The 26,979-nt window shown below is 42.4% G+C and overlaps 2 long non-coding RNA genes across 2 annotated transcripts in view; one reads left to right on the plus strand and one right to left on the minus strand.

Moving 5' to 3' along the window:
* The window catches only part of LOC134431700 (uncharacterized), a 28,837-nt gene extending 13,220 nt beyond the window's left edge, over positions 1-15,617 (minus strand). The window contains exons 1-3 of the long non-coding RNA XR_010031056.1: positions 15,476-15,617; positions 13,701-13,794; positions 12,324-12,429 (exon numbers count right to left, since the gene is read on the minus strand). This is a non-coding gene — a long non-coding RNA (uncharacterized LOC134431700). The remainder of the gene's footprint in view (positions 1-12,323; positions 12,430-13,700; positions 13,795-15,475) is intronic.
* A 9,530-nt stretch (positions 15,618-25,147) lies between these two features.
* Positions 25,148-26,979, plus strand: part of LOC134431701 (uncharacterized) — a 35,417-nt gene continuing 33,585 nt past the window's right edge. Inside the window, exon 1 of the long non-coding RNA XR_010031057.1 lies at positions 25,148-25,497. This is a non-coding gene — a long non-coding RNA (uncharacterized LOC134431701). The remainder of the gene's footprint in view (positions 25,498-26,979) is intronic.

Raw genomic sequence — 26,979 nt, forward strand, 5'->3', positions numbered from 1 at the left:
ACACATCTGCACCACGGTTAAGGGCACTTGGTTTTTTACTCCAACTCTCTCCAAACAGATGCTAGAGCAGCATATAGACTGCTGCTAAATAAGACATTTTTCAGGGCCACTGAAATCCAAACATTCAGAGAGAGGTTTTGTTATGCTTGTTACTTTTGTAGAATCCTGCTATCAGTAAGCCTAGTTAAGTGAGCTACATTTCGGGACAGGAGAATTTTCTCCCACCTGAGGAGTTTAAGAGAGCTTATAAGAGAGCTTATATATATAAACAATATGTATTCATAGATGTTTAAACCACCATGACTTATTTTTAGAAAATACTACTACTGACACTGTCATGATACTTGCCCTTTTAAAGAGTTTGGTACTTTTGGTTTCATTCTTGGAGGGTCTGGACCTTTGGCTAGGATCTTTATTTGCTGTGTGAGAACTTCAGCAAGATGTGCCCTAAGGCACCAGAGATGGCACAGAGGACTGAAATATTTGGAAACAGATATGCACATGTAATGAAAAGCCCATGTGTTCACTGAGTATGTCTCACTGTTCACAAGTGGGATTACCATTGTTCTGGTCTCTGCTCAGGTCTCAGGGTGGTTTGCAAGCTAAATGATCAAGAAAACAAAAGGCCACACCTGATGATAGAGGGTATCTGTGTAAGAAACAGTGAAGTGTTGTGACACTGTGTCAAATGGGGGTGCTTTAGCTATGGGACATGAAGCCATTGGAACATGGGCTCAATAGCTACAGAGAATAGTCCATGGCCCAGTTACTGCCAGCTGTAACAGCAGTAGTTCTTCTCCCAGTGCTGCCTTTACATCTCTGACAGACCATGTGCCCCATCCAGGAAAAGACTTGAAGAGATTGGAGTCTCTAGCATGTTTCATCCCCATTACTGCTAAATTATTAGCTCTGGATGCTAAAGCAGCGCACACACTCTCTCATCAAAGAAGTCACTTGATGTCTTTCATCCCCTGAAGCAGCAACATAGCAGATGAATCTTCCTGGTGAGATGGCCAATGATTTCTGAAATCATAATCTGAAATCCTTGCAAGTAAACGTGTATGTAAGTACCTAACACTTCACATTTACAGGGTAGCATATCCAGAGCTTGATCCCTCTGGCTTTTGTGATGACTTTGACCTACAAAAACTTCAGTCCACCATCAATAGGGGCATCCATTTTCTCCTGACCCTTGCATGCTGGTGTCCAGGTAGGCTGTCTTGCTTTCATGCTGTCTTACTTTCCTCTTCTGCCACAATGACGGGGCTTCTTCTCCCAGCTGTTAAAACCTTTCCTCCAGCATGATCTTCTTGCCAGGCATTTCCCTTATGAGATGTGGCTGAGTCATCCAGGGGTCAACTGCTCTGACATATTACTGGAAATGTGACAAGGTAGGGGAGCTCACAGCAGCTCCTCCCACTGCTTTTCAGGCCGGCTGAGCTCACCAGAGGCCGATTGCTAGCTGCCTGCAGGACGGAACAGGAGGATTGTGCTGGCAATTTGGCACCCAGCACTGAACATATTGGTTTCCCAGTTGCAGGCTGTTTCCTGGAAACCAAATAATCTCTGTGGCCTGCACCATCCCCTATTATTCTTTATTAAGAATTTTGCTCAATGCTTCAAACTGGCCACAGACACATCTCAATTAATTGGCCTCCTTGGTAGATTTGCTGCTCTGATGTAAACAATGAGACTGCCTTAGGACAGCAGAGCTTAACGAGACCAGACTTGCTTTCCAAGAGGAAAGTGCAGAGAGGATGTATGTGCTGAATGACAGAGGGAGCTGCACATAGTGCTGAAGTCTAGCAGGCGTGAATGGAGTGTGCTCATCCAACCCACTGCTCACACAAGCACAAAACCACAGAAGAGCTCCAAGCTCCAGAGAGGGTGAGGGAATGATTGAGACTGCTGTCTCAGGACTGTTGCTCCTTAGGTGCAAGGGGCAGAGCCGGGGTTGGGATTTCCAGCTTGGGAAGAGCTACGTCTCCAAGCGTTTAATTCTGTTCAGCATCCATTTCCTTCAAACTCATTTCTACACTCCTGGTCCAGTCCACAGAAACATCCTGAATTTGTCCTTGGGAGACAGACTTCCTTGAAAATCTCTGCTGTGTACTCATCCATTTCACCTCTTTTTCTGTACCTTTTTCCAAATCTTTCCACTAGAGCTAGTACGGAGTCTGGCACATTTTCTGGCAAGCACTGGTATACAGCAGCCGTGATGTCTTAGCCATAGAACACTTCAGAAAACTCCAGCCTGACCAGGAGGGGCTGGAGTTTTCTTGTGCCAGGGAGTGAGTCCCTGGCAGCAGAGCTGTCTGTTGAGGGCTAGGTAGAGCATAGAAGGTCTTACCAGGGATGAGTAGCTGTGATCAGATATGTCACAGGGAGTTTGTAGGTAGGGATGGCACCCAATCCTAAAATCTCTGCATGGACTTTGAATGATCCTTCCTCCGGTGATCCCTGGACCGGTGCACTTGTTCTAGTGTGGTGTGAATGCCTTTATGATACTCAGTTCTATTTCTGCACCCCAGACAGGACTTTTCTGTAAATTGCTTGGTTTATTTTTACTGTTAACATTACCTGAGGAATCACAACATTTTGGTACAGAACTTGTATTTCAACAGAGGCAAAACAGACTTTTTTTGCATAAATGGAAGTATACTTAAACTGTTCTAGTTATTTGTCTTTTTCTATACAAATCTATACATGAAATAAAAGCATCACTTTGTTTAGAAAGAATTAACCAAGATTAACAATTTATCATTAGTTTTCATGTGAAATAAAATTTTATTCTTAACTACATTGAAATAGACAAAGCACAAAAAGACAACAAATTCTAACCATCTTTGTTTCAAAAGACTTTTAAAACATGTCTGTTTCTTAGTTGAGTTTGAGACCACTATCAGCTGTTTAAATCAGAAAACACAACCATACTTTTCCTTAAATGTGAAAATATTGGAAGAAAATTGTTAGATAGAAGAAATAATTGAAAAACTAGTGTGTCCTTTGTTTAGAAATCTGTTTGCTGTCTCATGAGCATTTTTGTCTGACACAGAGAAAGAAACAAGGCGTGTCAAAACTCTGAAAATACCACTATAAAGACCAAACTACAACTTGTAATTTATTACTCAGATGATGTTTTCCTCTGAGAGACACAGCTGTGTCCAAGTGAGCCTCATCCCAGTGTCATCATGAAAAACAGTCACCTCCCTCTTGTCACTGTTCCCTGCTCATTCAGCACTCACTACACTGCAGACGCCAGAGCTGTGTGACCTGCAAATTGCGCTGCAATCTCAGAGGGGATGTGACCTGCTGCAAACTGCTGCATTTCCAGCAGATTTGCATACAAATGCCTAAGAAACCACATGCTTTCAGTGGTGAAGCTGGCTGACCAGGGAAAACCATTTCTCCAGAGTGAAATGTGCCACAGGCAAATAAAAGCTATAGGCTGATGCAGAGGTAATTGGATGAAGCCTACAGCCTGTGTGCTTTACCGGATGTCGTCCTAAATGAGATAATGGTCCCTACTGACCTTTAAATCTATGAAATGCTGACTCTTGGACTGCTTGGTGACGGACTTCTCTGATAGAAATTCTTCTGTTTGATTTTTAGGCTGGATCACAACATAGGGTGCAGACATTTTCACACAGAATTACCTGCAAAAGGGACATCCTTCATTTAGGTCACAGAACATCTTTGATCTTCTCCAATACTTCTGCTTCTTTTTCAACATTAAAAGCTACATTTGTTGGGGGCAGGGAGAGGGGGGTTGGTTCTTCAGGACTAACTTCCAGATCCTTTTTCAGTTTCTGAATGTTGGATGTCCCCTGTGATTTTTCTTGTGAAGGGTTGACAGGAACAATTTTTTTGCCAGAGGAGGAGGAGGGTGTCAGTGATGTGACAGCAAAGACACTTCCATATAAAGTGCAAGGGCTTAGAGATGTGGCTGGCACACACCTGCTGATTCACAGCAAGTATGCTGTGTTCACTGCTATCTCACGCATTTTCCCCACCTACTCTTTTTGTTGGCATAAAACCCTTCCCTGCCAGAGCTGTGCAGGTAGACCTGCTCACCTGCTTGCCAAAGTGAGAATGAGGCAATTACTGGCTAGGAAAATGCTGGAAAAGCTACAGCCAGTGTTTGTCCTGTATAACCTGTAATTGCCCTCACAGGGGAAACATCAAAGGAGACAGAAAAAAACCCACAGTTAAATTAGAAAACTTGAGTCCACTAAAACATCCAAAAGCTGTTTTATCAGGGAGGCTGATTTTGGAAAAAAAAAAAAGCAGAAAATTAAATCAAACCTTTAGCCTCAGTATCTTGCACATTTAATCAGAATCAATAGTATTGTAACAAAAAGTGTTCAACATATCAGTTTTTTGGCTCCAGAGTGATCCTGGCAGGACTAGTAAGAATTAAAGGGCAGAATGATGAAATTAAGAAAGGTAAACTGTTGAACTGAGACCACAAATTTATAGTGTAGGAAATAATGTCCTGTCACTCCCTTGTGGGAGGAAAAAACTAGTCATCAATTAATATATTACTTTCATCTCCAAATTTTATAGGAACTGTCAAGGAAGTTAATTAATGTGAGAGTATGTTCTATGAAGAGGGACAGTGCAATATGTGCCCATTATATTAACCTGAATCCTCAAAATATTCCTCCTCATAATAGATGCATAGAATCATAGAAGGACTGCAAAGTACTTCAAGATCATATAGCTCCAACCTCTTGTCATGGGCAGGGACATATTCCACTAGATCCAGTTTCTCAGGGCCCCATCCAAACTAGTCTTGAATATTTCCAGGGATGGAGCACCCACAACCACTATAGAAAACCTGTTCCTGTGCTTGAGCACCCTCTGAGTAAAGAATTTCTTCCTAACATCTAATCTAAACTACTTTCTTCCACCTAAAAACCATTGTCCCTTGTCCTGTCTCTACATGCTCTCACAGTCTTTATTTTTAATTTCTATAAGCCACCTTAAGGTCCTGGAAGGCTGCAATGAGGTCTCCTTGAAGACTTCTCCAGGCTGACGCATCCCAGCTCTCCCAGCCTGTCTCCATAAGCGAGGTACTCCACCTCTTCAGTCATCCTTGTGGCCTCCTCTGGACTCACTCCAACAGGTCCATATCTTTCCTGTGTGAAGGACCTCAGACCTGGACAGAGCACTCCAGGTGGGGTCTCACAAAGGCCAAGTATAGGCAGAAAATCACATCCCTCTACCTGCTGGCCACTCTTCTTTTGCTGAAGTGAGGATACAGCTGGCTTTCTATGCATGGCTCATGTCCAGCCTTTCATGCATGCCATAAGTGCATAGCTCATGTCCAACCTTTCATTCACAAGAGTCCACAGACACTTCTCAGCAGGGCTGTTCTCAATGACTTCCCCCAGTTTTCACTCCTGTCTGGGACTGCTGATCTGGGTACAGTACCTGGCACTTGGATTTGTTGAAATTCATGAAGTTCATAGGCGAAATTTTCCAATTTGTTCTCTGGAACACATGCCATTTTTGTGTTGTGTCAGCTGCACTGTTCAGCTTTGTGTCATCTCCAAACCTGCTGGGGATGCCCTCAATCCCACTGTCTGTGCCATTGGTGAGGACACTGCAGAGCACCAGTCCCAGCCCTGATGGACATCACTTGTCACGGCTTCCACCTGGACAGAGAGCACAACGCTCTGGTGGCATCCATCCTGCCAATTCCTTATCCACTGAAGAGTCCATCTGTTAAATCCATGTCTCTCCAGTTTGGACATCAGGATGTGATGTGGGACCATATCAAAAACCTTGCAGAGGTCTAAGTAGATGACATCTTTCAGTCTTTCCCTGTTGGCCACTGCCATCACTCCAGAGGTCACAAGATTGATCAGGCACATGTTGCCCTTAATAAAGCTCTGCTGGCTGCCTTGAATCACCCCATCATCTCTTAATGTGCCATAGCATATTTTCTAGGAGTACACACTCCATGATCTTCCTAGGCATAGAGGTGAGGCTTGCCAGTCTGTATTTCCCCTTTTTCCTTTTCCTTCCTTTTCCCCCTTTTTAAAACTAGGAGCAACAATTACCATTTTCCAGTCCTCAGGGATTTCTACTCGACTGCCATAAGTTTTCAAATATGATGGAGAGTGGCTTGGCAGCAATGTGAGCCAGATCTCCCAGAATCCTGCGACGTATTTCATCAGGTCCCATAGACTGGTGGCTATTTAGCTTCATCAAGTGATCCCAAACCTGCATTTTGCTTACAGTGAAACGGACTTCATTCCCCCACACCTACCCATAGGATGAGGTCTTGAAAGAAAGTGGAAAACTTGACTGCCAGTGAAGACTCAGGAAAAGAACTCAATGAGTAGTTCTGCCTGCTCTGAATCAGTTGTTACCAGCACATCTTTCTTGAGTATCAGAGGAGTACACTCTCCTTGGCACTCACAGATTTTCAGACAAGATTTCTCTTGGTCCCTCTCAGTCTGGGACTGAGAATGGTGCCAGCACAAATGGCAAATGTGGGGATAGAGATATGGTGCTCTTGAGTCCTTTCTCTTCACTCTGATTATTGCAAATTCATCACAAAGCTGGACCAACATAGAAGTCCTAGACAAACGAGAGGGATTTCCTGAAATGCTGGCATACCTATGAGCCTAAAACATTTTTATCTTGGGGAATTCAGTGTTTAAAGTCTCTCTTGTGAGGGTACGCAATGCTTGTATGTCACTGAGGTGTTCTCCACCTCCATCTGCTAAATGGGATCTCACAGTTATCCGGGAAGAAATGACAGAGACAAAACCACACCAAGGTGTCCTTTCTCCTAACTTGCATTGCCCAGATCAGTGCTAGGCCTTCTCAGGAAAGGAAGAAAAATGGTAGGGTAGCTTTTCTGTACACTGATAATTGGCAGCAGAGACAATTTCTTAGGCAGTGCCATAGATACTATGACTACTGTGCATCTTCTTTAATATTCTTTACCTCTACTACAGTACTTAAGCACATACCTCACAGGCCTTTTTATTTACTGTAGCTATGTAACAGACTGAGGGATTTAATTATTTTGCCTTAATCTCTTTTCTAGTTATGATGTTTGCTGAATGTAGCAGTTATTCCCTAGATTATCTCCTTTAACTCAGCCTCATTATTTTATCATTTTGACAATGAACTGCATTTCCCATCTGCCTGCTCCAATTCTCAATATAATCCAAATCCCTTGGAATCTGGTTACGCTCTTCCTTGATATTTGTTCATCCTCTGCATCATCTGCAAACTCTGAGCTCTCAGAGTTTTGAGCTCTCAGAGTCAGACTGTGCTCTCCATCTTTTAATTGGGGTAAATCTGGATCTTCTCCACTAAGGTCTGTGGAATTACTCCAGAGTGAGCAAACGGAAACTAGAGCTGAATATTGCTTAGGTTTTCAACACCCTCATCCAAGTAATTTTATATTTATATATAGACACATATTATGAACAACAGATGTCCTAAAACTGACCTTGAGGACATTTTCATCTATTCTGTTGCTATACCATTTTTCTAGTCGACACCCATTTTTCCTGAATCCTGAGTGTTTGTTTGAAGTTAAATCAACATCAATAAACATGTTCATACTGTTATGAATGAAGTTTTGGCAAAGTGAATATACTTTCAGGTTGTGTCTACACTCTTTTTTTTTCCCTTTAATTTCCTGCATTTTTTTAATTCCTTTTTCTAAATGATTTTTTTCTTTACTACAGAGAAAAAGGGTTACTGTGCAGCAGACCACTAGACACACCTGGGGAGAGTATGTTCACTGTGCTCCCTGGAATACACAATAAAAAACTTGTAAAGTGCCTGAATGCATGGAGTTTGACACTCCACACCAATATGAAGGACAAACCTAGTGGAACTGCTGACCTGTCACATAACTCTGCAATTTAGTCTTATGAAATCCCTTCCCTTCCTCACACCTCTGGAACACCAATGTGCAGCAAAAAGAAAAATATATTTTGTCTCTATGGTTCTTTCCCTTCTGTTCTATTTTTCCCATGATGGTGAATCTTACTGCTGGTCGTAATTACAATTTTCTGCCTAAAGTCCCAAGGACTGACCAGACCACATGAGACTAGTATGAATGCAGATGGAATCTTTTATCAGGACATTTGTGCTAAATATTGCCACACACCTTGAAAGTGTTACATCTCAACCAGATGATTTTCTTTCTTACACCTGTTGCCAAACTACCCTATTCCTCACAGTTTTCTGTTTTGCATTTTACCCCCTAATTTCTGTCACAGGAGCAGGAGAGACATAGAATCAAGGCTTTCCTCCAGCTTACAGCACCTAGTATTCTTGACCTGTGGAAACAGGAGTAATGTGATCCTGTAAGTAGAGACTGTTTCATAATGTGCGCACACGAGGGAGTTCAAGTGTTTTTGGCATTACCTAACTCCCAAGTACTCAGCTTTTACCTCTTATGTTCTCTTGGCAACATGTGGTGCAATATATATATTTATATTCTTATATATATATATATATGCAGTTTCCTAGGTTTTTAACACAAGGAGATACAAATAGTGCCACGTGCAAGTTAAACAAGCCCACCCACGTGATCCATCAGGATTTGAAATATAAGAATCAGCAGACATTACTGGTGATGGGGTTAAAGGTCTAAGGTCACCAGCTAGCTGCTATGCGGCATGGTTTGGCTTTGCACACAAGCCTTGGAGAAGAGAGGCACCACACTGAATCATAAATCAAACAGCGTGGGAGAAGAAGTGTGTGGTTTATGCATGCTTGAATATACAAGTTTAGGAGATCTGGCTTGAAAGTAAGCTCGAGAAATCACAAATAACATCTCTCCCTGCATCATGCTCCGCCTGTATCACCAGTGATCCTATTCTTCCTCTGTAGTAAAAGATGTGACTGGGCTCTTGTCTTCTGATTCTTCTCTCCCTACAAATAATATAGAGGAAAAGCACATCTCACAGGGAGGTTAAATGATAAGCTGAGGACCAGATAAAACAACTTGTCTGAAGACAGAAGTTACTTAGAGACAAAAAAGATAAAAAGTCATCAACTTCTGACAGAGCAACATAGAGAAAGATCAGAGTGGCATGAAAAGCTGGTAAGTAAAGAGCACAGAGGAACATGAATAGTTTCTCAACTTCAAGGTGAATTTCCTACCTATGTGCAGACAACAGTTACTGGAGACCTTCAAAGTAATTGTAGCTGGTTTAATGAGAAAACATTCTTCAGAGTGAAACAGCAAAAGTGTTTTCTTGAGGCTTTGCATGCTCTACCTGGCCTTCCCATGTCCAAAGATACTTTTTCAATAAGGGTTTATACTCTTATTGAAAGCAGCCAATACTGTGGCTCTTACCTCTGCACCACACCTCAGGAGAGTAGAAACACACAGACACCTTCTCCCTGCTTCAAGTGACAGAGACCAGCTGATTGCATTGCTAGATGGCTAGGATACCCCAGCCATCAGGCTTCACTGTGCTAGTACCAGTGGTGAGGAAAACAGCAACAAAAACATTGTCCCTCTCACTCTCCTGGTGTGAAGCAATTCTTCCAGCACCTGGGCATCTCATCCCCTACAAGGTCAAGCTCCCATGACGTGCAGAGCTGCTCTACTATCAGCAAATGCAAAGAAAGTCCAGTATTATCTTCTTTGGTCAATGGTAATCCACTAAATACAAATAATAAGTGACAGTTTGTGCATCTGGGTTTCAAAGAAGGTTCTGCAATATCATCTGGCATCCGTGAAATCTATATACCATATGCTGGAGAAGAAGGTGCAGAGGGCACAGTGATAATGGGACTCCAATGCATTTTATGCCACTGGAAGGGAAGGATACACCATGTTTTGCCCCTGTCTGGCTTTATCTGTACTACTTTTCCTCCTGTTTCCTTTCCATTTGTTTTCATAGGATGAAGTATCTCCAGTGTGCAATGCTGAAATGGTAGGTGCAACCTCACATGGTCTGTCTCCAGTACCCAGGCTCAAAACCAGGTTGCTGTGATCTGCCCTGTGCAGCTCCTCCTTGCAGGGAGAGCATCGTTCCCACCTTCCCTGGTCTGGGCAACTCAGTCCTGCTGGGGCCCTGCTCAGCCCTGCACTCTGAGCCCTGGCATGTGCAGAGTACCAGTGCAAAAAACATCCAGAATTTGTTTTCTAAAGTGTCTGCTGCTGAAGGGGAATTTAGGAAGGAGTTGTCACGGTCCATTGAGGAGCCACATGGAGCCATGCAAGGCAAAGCCAGAGGATAAAACCTACTTCATGCACTTGGAATTATCTCCCCTGTCAAAAAAGCCTCCTCTGAATTTCAGGAGAACTTACTAGGGTTTCTCATAGAACTGTCATCTCTGATTTCAGTATGTTTGCTTACTGTTTTAATCCAAACATAAAAACAATTGTTTTTATAGCAGCTGTAAAGCACCATAAGCAGCAGAAATGTGAGGGCAGAGCTTTTGCTGTAGCAAAGTGCGCCATGGAGCACACGTGTCAAGGAGAGTGGGACTCCTCACAAAGTCAGGGAACAAGGAAACCAGAGGTGTCACGTGAGTTTGAAGTTGAAGACAGGTGATAATTCCAACACAGTGGAAAGCTGCAGCATGTGCATCAAGTGCAGCATTGTCTGGATGCTGTGGAGAGTGCTTTTTAATTTGGAAATCTTTTCCCTGCAATTCCAGCAGCTACCCCTCTGATAGAAGCTAGGAGATTTTTTTTGTCAGCATTAATCAATACATACCCTAATTTCCCAGCCATATTGCCTTTTCAGCTTCACATGTAACAAGTTCCACTGCTATGCAGTCATTTTAAAAGGAGCTACAACAGTAGCTACTGGAATATATTGAATATACATTTTCATTGAAATATATTGAAAATATATTAATATATTGAAAAATTATTAGTAGCAGCTTAATTGAATTATTGACAACCTTCCTCTTCGTCTCATAAATTTGCCAGCAGAGTAATCCAGCATTCCCACAAACTTCATGAAGGATGCTATGCAAATTGTAATCCTGAACGCAAATTTGCAGAGTATGCCTGTGCACCTTATGGACCTAAGATCTGGAAGAAGCCATGGTTTGATGAAAGCAGCTCAAAATCATGCCTTTCTCAGGTCTATATGCAGATAGTGTATTAATTCTCACAAGTACGTGCAGTCTGGTATCTAAAAGTATGAGAGATACACTAATTTGGCTAAAGCCAGCATAAGGTAACTGTAGTACAGAAGAAAACGTAAGAAAAACAGCAGAATAATTTATGTCCATATCAATTCCACATGGTATGGCTTCTCTCACTGGTCTTTGATTTAGAGTCTGTTGAATTGCCCATTGAGAAAACTAACCTTTAACTCCTTCTATAATAGCTATTCTGGGCTCTTATGTTCCCAGCAGCAAAATTTATTTCCCTCTCTCAGGCCAAAGAAAATTGTTCCAAAGAATGTAGCTGAGACATGCTGATGTCTGCATTCTCAATATGTGCACACATGCATATCTGTTCATGCATGCTCCTTGCTAAGGACACACCTTTGGTAGCATGACACTGGTGCTAAAATCTTAGATTCATGCCACCATTAAACTCAACAACATTTCTCTGAATTTATTCCCCCCTAAAAGGAGCAGAGTCTCAGCCACTCCCTTGATTGATTAGAAATGTCGTTGATCCTGATGTCATGCCTAGTCTGTGTTCACAGTCTCTGAGCTACATCAATTCATCCCACATCATTTTCAGATTGAGAGGTTTTTGTTAATTTAATTAAAGTTAATTTTCTTGAGTTTGCAGGAGAATGAGTGTTTGGGCTGGATTTTTTCATCTGTCTGTGCACTTTTAAAAGATATTTAAAGTCAGACTGTTACTGGTAAAACTGATTTTCATAAAACAGTCTATTATATCTACATATTCTACCATAAAAATTTGACTGTCAACATTTTGATTGAATTTTTTTTAAGAAACACAAGTTCTGTTCCACTGTATCTGTTAAAATTCTGTCTTATTCTATTTTCTTTTTTTATATTGCTTTAATGAATAAAGGAGATTATTTATATGTATAGTTATGTATGCGTACAGTATTTCCTGGGAAAATGCCTTTGCAAATTCATTGATCTAAAAAGGAGTTTCTTTTCCTCCTTAGGAACTTAATTCTCCAAAGCAAAACTGCATGCCTACACTGAGTTACCCAAGAATAGTTCCTGTTCTTTAGATCTTCACTGTCAAGCAAAAAGAACTTTTACTTGAGTTCAGCGTGAGTTTAAATAAAAGAAGTACAGGAAATTACTTTAGAAAAGCAGTGCAGCACCCTCTAGTGTGGACACATTTACATTAGTAAATAACGCAGCTTTTTGAATACCTGATTAACTTGATGCTGACCCACTAGACAGCCCAATGTCTGATTCAGTTACTAAGCTTCTCATTGGCCTCAGGTATCTTTGTTCACTTTGTCTCTTTTTCTTTGCCTGTAAAAAAAACAGAGAAAAATTACCCTTTTAAAAACATGTTACACTGTCCTAATGACAAGATCCTCCTGTACAAAAGGTGAACTGGTATTGTAGTCAAAACCACATGATGATGGCCAGATTGTCCTCTCTGCCTCCAGAAAATGTACTGTGCAGCGCCAGGGCTAGGCAAGCTCTCTTGTGTGGTGCTGCACATCATCTTTCAGGCAAAAACTTTGGTTTTCTCACAGCGTGATTTGCACCACCAAAGCCATGCTTTACATACTGGGATCATAGTCTCTACTGCCACATTTTCAAAACTCATCAATAGTGGACTGGTATTTCTACCCCTTCGAATGTCTGCTGCACATTCGCTCATGTAGACTGGGATACCACTCTCTCCCATTAATAAATCCCATTATCTTGCATCTTATTTTGGGACTTAGTTAAGGACAGAACTTGCTTGGGGAAAATGAGTGAGAAAGAAAGACCAGAGATTTGGTCCCTGTATGATTACCTCTTCTAAGGAGGTAAATAGATCGTCAAAATGTCTGAGCTCTTTACAGAGGCAACATTTAGCTATGAAAGAGACCATGTGAAGAGCTGATCTTTCACTTTGACTTTGTATTGCCCTTTGTCATCCTCCACCATTCCTGTTGGTGATTACTGAGCATAGCTATTGTTAAAAGCTGGAGATTATCATATGTGCCAGAGACACAATTTCCCAGCAGTTTTAGTACCCTGGAAGTGATGGGGAGGGGTGGGAAAGAAGATTAGTGCGCAGAGCTCCTTCCTTAGAGTGGTCTGCCTGGAGCTTGTCTGGGACTGTGCTCATCCTGCATGTGTGTGTGATAGGCTCATACATGGGTATGTATTCCTTTCAAGCCATATTGCCATTCCAGTGCATAGAGGGGTCCATAAATCCCAGGTGCAGTTAGATAGAATATCTCCCTGTTGAAACTGTATTGACAGGACTGTGCTGCAGGACTGGACCTGCAATGTAATAACCAAGAACTCCTTTGCTGGAACTTGCTGGGTGCAAACCACCAGATCTTGCATGTGTCTGACTCACGCATGAAGCGACAAACTAATAAAGTAATCAGGGCCTGTCTAGGCTGGACCAACACAGAGCAGACAAGGAAATAAGCACCAACACACAGACAGTTCAGATGCACTGCTGCCACCTCGATAGCTGATTTTCCCACTGCTCAAGCACATGCAGGAAGACCAGGTCCAGGCCAACCTCTTTCTAGTTAACCAAGTATTTTATTATTTTGGGAGGTGTTGTAAACCTGTCTTCCTGTCTCCCAGTCAGGTTCTTCTCTCCTTACAGCCAGCAGTTATGTCAGTCGAAAGGCCCCTCCCTTCTTCAGTTCTTTTTAGCCCCTGTGAGAAGAAAAAAAAAAAAAACACTATCAAAAGTAGACCAGGGGAGACAGCAGCCCTATTTTTGTTTCCCCTCTGCAACAGGATCCAAGGCATAAAGTCAGGAGAGAGAAGTGTCTTCACCTGTGAAAGACAGGAACTGGGACACACGCAATCTCCAGGTTTTTCTTAGCACTATTCCCACTTTTGGGTCTGCAATGATCATACTTCAGATCAGAAATCTGTGGTTTCAAAAAAAAAGATGGGAAAAGATATTTTCTGTGTCTTGTAATCAGCAGTGTTCAAAGCCAAAATTCAGATTTTCAGCAGGATTAAGTTAACACATGCTGATCTCCAGCAGGCAGAGAGGAGTGAAAAAATTATGAAAATTGGTAAGATTAGAGATGTGCTGTAAGGAGACAGAACATTCTAGGGGTTCACAAACAATATATTATTGTTTCTTATACCAGTTACATATTTCTTCTTTTATTTAAAACAGTGTTCTTGGAGCATCAGATAACACTGGGATCAAGTGTTTCACAGATGGGACCAGTGTTTTGGACATCTGGCAGGAGGACTCACACAACTTCCTTATGCATAAAATCAGCAACATGAAAGTGACAACCAGAGATTAGGAATATTCTTGGACCTAGTTATCTCAACTCTCCGCTATCTTTAAACTTCTTTTCTTCAGTTTCAAGCAGAATTGATAGATTCTGATCCTGTAAGAATTTAACATTCCAATTATCCCTTGCCTTGCTTTGGACCAGTCGCAGGTCAGGGTGTGCAGAAAAGTGGCCAAAATATCTTATGCATGGGGCATAGGAGGATACTTTTTTGAACAAAGTGTAAGCCTTCCCTTAATAAAATTTTAGGTGCTGTTAACTCTGTCTTCCAGTATAGTTGCTTTGTCTGTTCAGTATAGTTGCACTTTACCTGTGGATCAGACCTCCTGACTGGCAGCATGTCATGCATATTGCCCAGCTATCATAAAGTTGGATACTATTATTGTTCCGTCTATGTCCACCAGCTGGGACCAAGCCCTTTCTCAGCAATGTAGTGCTAAGCCCACGTATAATTTAGGATTTAGGCAGAGGATCTTATTTCTTCAAGATAATTAACTTATTTCATAAGGCTAGATGAAGCAAACTACTTGAACATGAGTTTATGATTATTTCAGCTTCAACAGAAAAGCTTGTCAAGTCCAAGTGATTTAGCTGGAATTTTAGGAGGCTCTTACTGACCTGAACTATGACTTTTTAAAGCCAAGGCCCTGCATCTCATCAGATGGAAAGCAGAATTTTTTATCAAGTGTGATTGTGGAGATAATACAACAGCAGTTAAATGGGGGGGAAAAAGAACAGCAGTACTAGGGGAGAAAAAAGAAAATCTGAAATTAAACCAACAAAATGCATACTGGATAGATGGTAATTCACAGTGGTATTTTTCCTATATGGAGCAAAGTGAATTTTTTTCTGTGTTTGCTTTGTGATATGCCTAATACAGGGAGGAAAATACCAGGCAGAGATGTGTCTGTGCTTCTGTTGCAATGATGCACAGAACTGAGCTACAGACACGTCTAGGTGAATCAAGTCCACCACATGCTGGACTTCTTTTGCAGATGCAAGGATAATAACCTGTTAGCTTGGTGTGCCTGTGCTTGGACACTGCTTGGGGAAGTTTTCTTCCAGTCTGTGCTCACCTGCTTCTCACAGGGCTGTGCCCACAGCAGCCCACAGCTGGGTCCCTCTGTGGAGCCTGCCAACCTCAACCAAGACTCAGAACTGCGCAGGAGCTTCCCAAAGGAGGATGGGGCACAGAAACACTGACACAATGTTGGACATCATTCCCTGAGGGGAAAGAATACATACTCTGATGGATGGCAAGACAAGGAAATGTCAGAAATTTCATCATCTGTGCTAGCAGGATTTTCATGCATGTTTCTAGCTCTGAGACACACTTTGGGAAGGACAGCAGAGGCTGACCAGATGGCACTGAGGATATGAAACACACACAAGGCAGATGCTTTCAACAGCCCTGATCCTCGTTATGCTTTCTGAACAGACCTCAGAATGATTCTATGTACTGCTGTTACTCAGAGCAAGGGCTGGGACAGTAATGCACCAGCTGCACCTCTTTTCTGGGTATTCTCCACATTTGGGCTTTTCCACCATCATTTACATCTTGTATGAGCCAGATTCAGAGGGAGATTTCACAGTCTTCTGATAGCAATGTGCTTACTGAACAGCACTGTGTTAGCAGTCTCAAAAAAAAAAAAAAAAAAAGTGCTGTTTCTGATTGCGAGAAACTGGGAAAGTTTCTCAGAAACATCTCTTTGGAATGCTGTCAAATCATTTCTGTACCAAAGTTTATCAAATCACCTAGACTGGAAGATCAATGTGCTCCTTCAGTGAAATAGGATCTGACATTTTTAAGCTATCTTTCACTGCCCTCCGCAGTTAGATTAAACAGAACATGCAGAATGTTCAGTTGTTATTGACATTATTGCTTTTAAAACACTTGCAGCTGCAAATCAGGATGAGACCTGCTAAACACAACACATCCACGAAGAACCTCAACAAAATTTCAGAAGCACAATTCATCCAGTGCAGTACCTCTGCAATGCCCAATTCACAGGAGCAGTGTGTGACACAAAGAAGATACCACTATTAAATCACATGTGCAAGCACTAACCCATGGTGAAACCACATATCTTGTGGGTTGTTTCCAGTGATACAGGTATATGAAGATATTACTGCAAAGTTTTTTCATTGTGATAAACTTGTGTTGGCAAATCCTGTGTTATGGATAGGTGAATTGGTCCAGGATTCTCTTGATTCTTTCGCATGTCTAAAATTTCTTCTTCTTAAACTGAAAGCAAAAAAGGAAGCCAAAACAGAATATTATAAAATTATAAGAAGTTCTCCTCTGTGCTCACTCTAGATTTTTCTCACCTACAATTTCATCAATATAATGTTTGAGTACTCTGCAGGTAGTTAAATTAACCTTTAGTCAAGAGGCTCATTTATCACTTTAGGTTTCCCCAGTCCAGACACAGAAGAGTCCATTCTACTGCTCATTATTTCCTCAGTCAGGCAGGACTGAGACTTTGAAAGGGTTTAAGAATTTGCTTATATTTCATTAACAGCAAGGAGAAAGTTCTGCTGCACCATACAAATGTATCGGCAGCAGAAAACAACACAATACTGAAAACAAGACTTTTATTACTGAATTAATATTTTTTTTTTCTACTTAGAGGTGCATTTTGTCAGTTTCATCACCTTGTCTATTGGTTTCGTTTCCTTCTCTGACCCCTGAACCAGGTTGTTTCATGGGGCTGGAGTCCCTGTGTTTCACTTGAAACATCTGTAGCCTTATGTCCAATCCAGCCAAGACATCATGCCTGTCAGCCTGGTGGACACCTCCAGCCTGCAATTTATCCCAAAGAAGGCTGACTAAGATGAGTGGACTGTGTTGGAGGTGCCTCTCTTTCTGCCTCTCCTTTCTCAGATGTGCAGGCCATTTGGAGACAGCAGTCAGACTGTTTAACCTATACTTTGGTTGTTACTTTGAAGAGAGAGAGCTCCATGCCTCAGTGAGGTTCTTCCTGCAGCACCTGTCTGTGCAGTGCACTGCGACAATTCCATGAGATCCCTGCTGGAATTGGGGTCCCATGTGGCACACACCCTGAAAACAGATCTGAGCCTTTCCTAGAGAGACAAATGAAGTAATTGGACAAAAGAAAAGCATATAGAGGCAAAATGGTTCCCTAAGATCATACAGCAGGTGAGTGGCAAAGTGTGGAGAAAATCAAGGCACCTTTACTCCCAAGTGAATACCAAACCCTACATCACATCACACACTACTTCACATTAAACTTTTTATATTTATCTGTCCTTTGGATCAGAAAGGTTGCTCTGTCTTTCTCCAGCTGAATGTCAACCTAGCAAAGTAAATCAGATTTGACAAAATTAAATGGGGGGAAAAACACAATTCTGTCTTCTTGGGTGAAAAGTTGTGTGGATCACAGTTCTGCCAGAGATGTGCCTGATTCCAAGAGGTTTCTGAAGACTGGTCAGTTATCACAGATTATGTTTTTCTAAAGACCACAATCTTTGACTGAGTTATAATAAAAGGAGGGAGAAAAAATTATTAAGACAATGTGCAAGAGAAGGGAGCGGATGTGTTTTCCATTAAATTACTTCAGTGGAGTCCTGGCCAAGTGAATGGTTTCTTCTTCAGTTAAAAACTAGAGAGAGAGTTTCTTTGGCCAGGTCATCCTTTTTGCTTGTTCTTGTGCTGAGTGTTTTCTGATGCGCTTTCTTTAGATTAATTCCTTGATTCCTCTCTGCTTCTCACCTTTAGAGATGTGAAGATTTTAAATAATTTTTTTTTTTTTTTTTTTTTTTTTTTTTTTTTTTTTTTTTTAGTGTTCCAGCAACACACTAAACTTGCTCCATGGTGTTTCCCAGTCTGATAAGCAGCGAAGACAAGCCAGAGAAAAACGGCTGTGCATTAAAATGCCAGCCTTTGTTCCACTGGAAAAAGACTGGCTGATGGACTGTCAGACAGAGTCTTTATACTAATGATGTCAGCTGTGAAAATTCAGTGCCCACATGCAAAAGCACTTCCTTTCCACGGGACTATAAGAGTTCAAACTTCAGCATTTCTGCCCTGGTATGTGACCATCTCCCTGAAAGAAGAGATGATTGCTAGGCAAAAAGCCAGACCTCCCTACACAGCAAGATATCCATGCATGTCTTCCTACACATTCTGGAGATGGGAACTTGGGATCCTGCACCCACACAACCCCTGCCTCCTGCACACTGAGGCATCTTTGTGCTCTGCCCTTGCCTTGGTTCAGCCCAGTCTACAGAAAACTCCCTGCAGCTGGCAAAATAGTTGACAAACTGGCTGTTATCCCACTTCTCCATTGCTCAGACTGGGAGAGGGGAGAAAGAGCAAGGCTGTGTCTCATATTCTGAGTTATTACTCCAACATCTCTTGTTGCTATGTTGTCCCAGTGACACCTGTGGGAAAACATGCACATGTGACACTTGTGCATGCAGTGACAACCACAGGGGGCCATTAGTTCCTGGCTTACCTCAACTCAGCTTTGGAGCAGAAACTGATGAAGAACAAAACAAAAACAAAAAACCAAAAAGTCTAGATGAAGTTCTGTTCTAAAAGAGAAAGGTATAAAGTAGGCAATGATTGAGGTAAAGTGGGTACAATTTCGCTAACCCCCAAGCAGAGGCGTTGCCAAGCACTCAAGCCTCCCCATCACCTTACTGCTCTATTCTTCACAGCCACAAGCCACCCATCTATGTTTGGAGGACAAAGTGCAGTCATTCACTGCAGCAGGGAAAAGCTGTCTGTGTGTGGGGGCTGTCTGACTGCTGGGCACTGCTGGGGCTGCTCTCAGCCTGGCCCTGGCAGCATGACATGCTACAGTGGATGCCAAAGGAAATGTAAGCTAATACCCTGAACAGGAGCAAAATGCTGCCTCATCACAGACCTTTGATCTCAACCTGTGTTTTATTCACCTCAAAGCTATTTCTGGATAAGATGTGGGCACTGAAGCCTCACTTTTTAAATTAAATATTCTTCTTTGTCCCTTCTTTTTTTTTTAAAGAGAGAGAGATTGAATTTCTCATATTAATTTCTCCAATAAAGCACACAGAATTTGTTGGATGATTAAAGGCTGTACTGCTCTTTGGCATACAGCACAGTTCTGTAATTCCAACCTATTCACATCCCTCAGCTCTCATTTGAAAATGCCAAGATTTCCCTTCCTTGCCAAATGATGAAAGGGATCTGCCAGCTGAGAGGAGGTTTTAAAATAATTGCAAGTACAAAAACTGTAAGTAGAAAAGAACTTGTTGGGCAGAAAAACCACCTGTCACTAGTGCAGCACCATATATACCCCAGAAGAGCCCTTGCTGTTTTTGGGCCTGTTTTGACTGATTCAGTGATGACTTCTAACATTCAGCTGTGAAATGGTGAAATCAACATGCTGTTCCAGCGCTCAGAGCTGCACAAAACAGAGCTTTTTGCAACAGTATTTGAATAAGAGAGGAGTGATGGCATTCTGGATGGTGCATGCTGAATATCCATCCTGTAAGGCTCCACACTAATGCTGCTCCCCTCAAGGAGCTAACAGGTGGCATACGACAGACAAGAGTTATGTCAAAGCCAAAGACCAACACAGGTTTCCTACGGTACACAAAGGTTTGTGTCTGAAGAAAGAAAAAGCATGTAATTTGTTTTATACTTAATGGCCATGGGCTCTGGATTAGCTTTGAATACATATTATTAATCTTCAGTTTTACTTTGATCCCCAAACCTAGCAAGGTTTTCTGATTGTCGGTTTCTCGGCTGTTTAGGTGGCCTGGAAAGGCCCAGGGTGGCCTTGGACAGCCCAGCGCTTCAAAGGACGAGGAGAAACTTCTGATCTTTTCTCGGTCTCGGTGTTTATTAATTGTTTATCTAAAAGATTTTCTCTCGGCCCGACAGAGGTCTGCACAGCAAGTCAGCCATGGGCACACTGAGAGCCCCCGGGGCGGTCACTTGTCTTTATACCCGAAGTTACGTGTACAATATTTATGATTTTTCCCCAATACCTTCTACCCTTATTAACCGGTGCACTTCTAGTAAAGACCAATCCCAAAGTGCCACCATCACCACAGAAGATGGAGGCCAAGAAGAAGAAGAAGAAGGACAGGACACGCCCCAATTCCTCCATCTTACTTCTTTAGACCCCCCTGTACAGAACTCCTAAACCCTGTGTTTTACACTCTAATTAACTTATCCCTTCACCATTCACCCCAGTGAAATCCTCCCAGTCCTCATACAGGTGTCATCTCCTGTGTAGGATCAAAGTCCAGCCACCAGACACTTCTGGCAACATTCCAGGACTCCCGAGCCCCCCAGGGGTGTTCTTGGCCACTCTGCACCTCCGTCCTGAGCTGCTGAGATCCCACATCTGATGACATTCCTAGCTTCAAGATTTCCTCTGTAAACACAGAAATTCAGCAAGATAGTGTCAGATGCCAGTTATGAAGAGCTATCTCTTCAACAGCCCTCTCTGTGGCACGAACAAAAAAGGGTACATCTGTCATAGACGATATAGAAAGGGTTGCTGGGACACCTCACTCACCCTGACACAGAACAAAAGGACTTTCCACTGAAAAGTGAACAGGGGAGATTGGACCATGGAAAAAGCCCACAGACCAGAACTATATATGCCAGGGGAGACTACCTACCTCATCAGCCAGACCTTTCTCCAAGGACCACACTGTGTGTACCTGGATATCCATCCTTGCCAGTGACATCCAGCCCAAATCCCTTCTCCTACTCCATCTTTCAAAAGTAAGGCAGAAAATGAGGGAATCTCATCAGAGTTCCCTCATCATGCAGATGGTGAGGAGAACAACTTTCCCCTCCACAACACTAATAACAGGGTGGTCAGAGGAGAAAAAATAAGTCTCCCAAAATATTTAAGCAGGGATCGCTACATCCCAATGTCCCCCAGAGACTTGACTGATTTGACTCTCATGGCAGTTGGCAGCAAAGACCTGACCTTACCCACTAGTAGAAACATGGTTTATCACTCACAGTTTATCAATCAATCCTATGGTCAGTTTTTCATCATTACAGTTGATCCAGATCATCAACCAGCTGGCTGAGGGCAGCCTAAATAAGGGCATCAACAGGCTCCAAAGCAGTCTTTTAATTTCAATAATGTAATATCTATTTTATAATAAGTTTTTTTTAATAATGTCCCTGGTTTCATACCCTGTTATTACTCTAGTGTACTTAAATAATATTTAACTTCGAGGGCAGTTTCAGTCATCTGCTCCAAATCTATTTACATACAAGTAAATATCAAACAATAAGGCCATTGTCAACCAAAAAAACAAAAATGAGAGAATAAGAGGAATATATTTGCAAACTTGGGATGACAGTCCAGAATGAATGTCAAGAATATACTGGCAGCCATAACAAAAAGATACCAAATGCTTTTTCTTTATTTCCTCCCTCATCCCACCCTCCAAAAGGCTACATTAAAAAGGGCATTTTCTAGCAAAGTGTTAGGGTTTTTCCAGCACACTGGGATCAATACTTCCTTTCCAAATAGTTGGAAAATGAGTCACTGATCAAATGTCAGCCACAATTTATTCATTGTGCAATGTTCTGATCTCAATGCAAGGCCTGCACTGTGAATATTTCTAGACTTACTAAGAGCCAATTCTGGTATTTCTCCCTCTCTAAATTGCTTTTATTCTTGAATGTCACCAGAGCATCTTAGTGGACACATGGAGTCAAAGCAGTTTTCTTAAGAAAGCCAATTGTTTACTAAATAATTCATCAGCCACACAAAAGCCAAAAAGGGGCAGAAAAGCTCCAGAATGAAACACCACTTTGTGCAAATCAATGTTGCTCATACCCTTCAGTTTCTGCAGGCAAGCGGTGCTTTGCCTGGAGCTTGCAGAGCACTGTGTTCAGCAGCTCGCCCTGGCCACACACGGCAGGCTGCAGGGACAGATTGGTGTTAGCAGCCAGGTGAGTGACCTACCTGTGGTGGGCGAGCTGCAGACCTCCTTGCCACGGGATGGGATAGATTTTGCTAAATTTTGCTGTGCTTTCCACATCCCTGCTGGCTCTGCACCAGCACCCCTGCCCCTCTTAAAGGGGAAGAGCTCTCACCCCACTGTATCAACCCAATTTGTTGCTACCCCAGCACAGTATTTTGAAGTTCTGAGGGCAAAGAATAATTTCCTCCCCTGGGGACAGTAAAATGCCAATTTTCTGCAGCTGATAAGTGCTTTGGTTCCTTGTCCTCAGCCAACTCCTTTTTGTCAGGGTGGAAGAAGTGGAATGAGCTGAGGAAAAGAGTTTATGTCCTTCCAGGTGGAGAAATGGAGACTGGAAACTCTCATTGGGTGACGATTCTTCCATGTTCTTTCATAATCTGGACACATCTGTGAACATCTGGTAGTGTGCTTCTGGAAAACCAAGCCATTCCTTGAGCAATGGAAAGAACAAAGCACATATCCAGTGTGTCTGCTGTGTGGGTTCAGTTACACTTTATGTAAGCCCTCTCTTCAGCAGGAGAGTGAGTCAAGACTTCTCTAACTCTCTTCTAGGACTGGGTAATGTCATTATCATGAGATCCTGCTCTTCAAACTGGATTGTACCTGGCCAAGATAATCACACCTTGTTAGAACTGCTGGGACACGCACATTGTTACTGCATAACATTCATTTTCTGAAGAAATTGGTCTGAAAATATCGCTCTGCTCTTAAGCAAGCAGAATGTGCCTGTCTCCCTCTCTTCACGTTCATGTTCATATCTGCCTGTGCAATATTTCATTTGGTTTGTTTAGTTTACTACTCTGGATTTCATTTAAATAATTTGTGTTGCTAAAATTACACATGTGGTGGTCTTTGCTGTAATTTCATTAAAAAGAATGTGCAATTTTCTCTCACAAGGGATGAGGGTGTGGGAGTGGAGAGAGAGCAAGACCACTCCAAAGATTAACAGTAATAGAAGTAAACCTGGCTTTGATTTAGCCAGCATCAGCCTGATGTATTTATAGATTTTCAATTACATATATCATAGCCTGCAATACATTCCTAATACTACTTTAGAATTTAAATCATTGCCTTAGGTTTTTTCCTTATCTGTTTCAAGTCTAGCACTTTAAAAGAAAAGAAAAAGAGGGGAGAGAGAGAGTAGGTAATGGTGTGTTCAGAAGGAGATATCAGTTTTCTGAGCTATTGAATTCCAAAGGTAACAAAGAACTGCCATTCAGCACATTAAGGAATTAAATTTGGACTGGCAGTTTGGAATGGATTTCTCTGCAGCACTCAGCATTTTCCTGTACCAGGATTCTTCTGGAACAGCTACCCCTGATGGTCCACTCTACAACAGCGCTTGCTCCAGAGCAGATGAGATTAAATTGGTATATTTAGGCCAGCATGAGAAAGGCACATGCACAGGGAGTGAATCACAAATCACTCTTTTTCTTTATGTTAATCCCATAACATTAACGAAATTAATGTCCCTTTGCAGACAAACATTTGTTCTTTGTTGGCACAGGAACATTTGAGGAAATTAATTCAAAATAACTTTGAAAAGGGATTTGTTAAATTCCTCTAAAGCCCTATGACCTCAGTTTAGTTTAATTTGGCATTAATTCATTTAACTCAATTCTTGCCCTAAGTCAATTAAACTCAACAGAATTGTGACCGTTTCAGCTCTGAGAATATCCACACTGTGCTCTTAGCAGTTCAATTATGGCATTGGAAATGCACACCTCTTGTTAAATTTGGATGATTTTTCTTCAGTGTCCTGTGCTGACAAGTCCTCTGTGATGCCCCAACAAGACCAAAGTCTGCTTGATTTGCAAAGGTCGTAAGGATTTGACCTCAGATCTTTGGCTCCTACCCTTGTTATGCACTGCTCCAGCCTTCTTCCCAGTACTGTGCCTAATACCACAGTGCATTTGGGGACGGAGTCAGTAGTCCTTTTTATTTGTATAGACATTAAACTCCTCTGAGGTTACATAGGGCTATACAGAAAAACTCAGTAGGGTTATTTTTGCCCTGGATACATCAGCCTGAGTCACCAGCAGATCCTTTTTGCTCAGGCAGATCTTTTGCACTGTTGAACAGCTAATTGGGCGCTTGGCACAGGAAGGGTCTTGGTAGCCTCTCCATGCGTCCTTGTTTGCTATAGTTGCATGGCTTATTTTACCAGCTGATTTTACCAACAAACCAGTTGTATGGCTGATTTTACTACTCTACACATATGGCAGTCACAGAAGCAGAGCCTTGATTTAGGGAGCCTCTATGAGACCAGGTCATAAAAACACAGTAAATGGGAGCCCAAGGGCCAGTAGTAGTTGTGAAAGAATGGAAATGAGCATCACAAAAGGAAAAGAAAGGTTTCCCTGCCACTATTGTGAGATATTATAAAAGTCTCCCTCCCTTAGGAACGCTCAAGAGAAGCTTTGTTTTTTGCAAGGTACCTTTCAGCCCCACAAAATGCCTAGAAAGCATGGACTCAAGATAAAGAAGTGTTACAGCTGTGCTATATTTTGCCTTTGCAACATTTTGGTGCCCATAAATGCACATACTCACCAGCTAAAGCTGTATCATTGTATTGGGTTTGCGTGGCAAGGTTTTGTAAGTGGAGGAGCTACAGAAGCGATTTCTGTGAGAAGATGCTAAATGCTTCCTCTGCGCTCGACAGAGCCAGTGCCAGCTGGCTCCAGGATGGAGCCTCAACTGGCCAAGGCTGAGCCCATCAGCAACAGTGGTAGAGCCTCAGGGATAATGTATCTACAAAGGAAGGGAGATGGGGGAGTGTAACAACTGGGCAAGGCAATTGCAGACAGAGGGAGTGAGGGTATGTGAGAGAACAGCCCTGAAGAAATTAAGGCCCGTGAAGAAGGGGCAGAAAGTGTTCCAGGCACCAGAGCAGATGTTTCTCTGCAGCCCAGAGTAAAGACCATGGTGAGGCAGCTGTACCCCTGCAGCACATGGGGTCTGCAGCGGAGCAGGGATCACCTGCGGTCCAGTGGAGGAGCCCCGCTGGAGCAGATGGAGAAGCAGATGGATCCCTCAGGGAGCCCAGAGGACAGCAAGTTTGCTGGCAGGATTTGCAACCCCATGGGCAACCCATGCTGGAGTAATTCATGAAGAACTGCAGCCTGAGGTAAGGGCCTACACTGAAGAAGTTCATAGAAGACTGTCTCCCATGGGAGACTCTCTGTGCTGGAGCAGGCAAAGAGAGTGAGGAGTTCTTCCCCTGAGAAGGAAGGTGCAGCAGAAACATGTGATGAACTGATCACAGCCACCATTCCCTGTCCCCCTGCACCGCTGGGGAGGTGTGGAGGATGTAGAGAATTTGTAAGTAAAGCTGAGCCTGGGAAAAAGGGAGGGGTGGGGGGAAGGAATTCTAAGATTTTTTTTTGTTGTTTTATTTCTCATTGCACTACCCTGATATGATTGGTAGTAAATTAACCTAATTTCCCCATGTCTGTTCTGCCCACGACAGTAATTGATGAGTGATCTCTCCCTGTCCTTATTCTAACCCCTGAGCTTTTCATTATATTTTTTCTCCCCTATACAACTGAGAAGGGGGATAGACCTTCTAACAGAATAGCTTTGGTGGGTACCTGGCATCCAGCCATGATCAACCCACCACCACCCCACTGCAAACAGCAGTTCCACAAATGTGGAGACACACAAAGCACACAAGTTACACAGAACAGCTGAGCCGTACAAGGCATCAGCAGTTAAAATAACTTCTTTTCTATCTGTTCCAAATACTGTTTCTCCTCCAGCACCTTGTGGAAGTTTGGCAGCTTTGCAGTAGCTAAAGGAAAACTAGAAGATAAAAGGCAGCATAGGCATTCTGTTAAGAGTCTCTTATAAAATTCTCATTAATCATCCAGCAATTCTGCATTTAAAAGTCATCCAGCAAAATGTGTGCTGTTTTTTTGTCTCAAGATGAAAGGCAGAGAATAGTAATACTCTTTCTTCTTTCCAGAAAGGAAATGGGGGGAGGGTGACATAGAGGCATGCAAGAGAACAGTGGCTGGTGGAATATGTGACAGTGTCCTCCACGGAAGTTGAAAGAGGTAATTTTCCTGTTAGCTGTCAAAGAGACTAACCAGACCAGCAGGGTATTGGTAAGCACACATCTAAAGAGGGCAAGGTCTTGCATTAACTGGTGACACTGTTTTGCTTGCATGGCACTTTCAAGGCTTGCTTAATTAAAGGAAAACATATTCCAATTAATATACAGCAATGGTAACAACATCCTGATGTACAATGCACTTTCTGCCCAGACAAGATACAGTTTTGCCCAACCAGTTCCCACTTCAGGCTGTCCTGTAGGCATGTCCCTTACCCTCATTTTTGCAGCTATGCACGATTACCATTCTCCATCAGCTTGGTCTGACATGACTTTTGAACCTGATCAGCATGAACACAGCAACTGTGTCTGGCTTGTAGATTCAGTGCAAGGTGGAGGGTGCAACACAATTGGATGGATGGAAATCAATACAGGATAGCACCCAGAGTCTGTGTATGAATCAGCCTGACAGACATTCAGGAATTTAAGGAGTATAAAGGATTAAAACTGGGATCTGCTCTTGGGCACTTGAGAAGAGGAAACCTGAATATCTACAGA

The sequence above is a fragment of the Melospiza melodia genome, chromosome Z (assembly GCF_035770615.1).
Source record: "Melospiza melodia melodia isolate bMelMel2 chromosome Z, bMelMel2.pri, whole genome shotgun sequence".
Taxonomy (NCBI): domain Eukaryota; kingdom Metazoa; phylum Chordata; class Aves; order Passeriformes; family Passerellidae; genus Melospiza; species Melospiza melodia.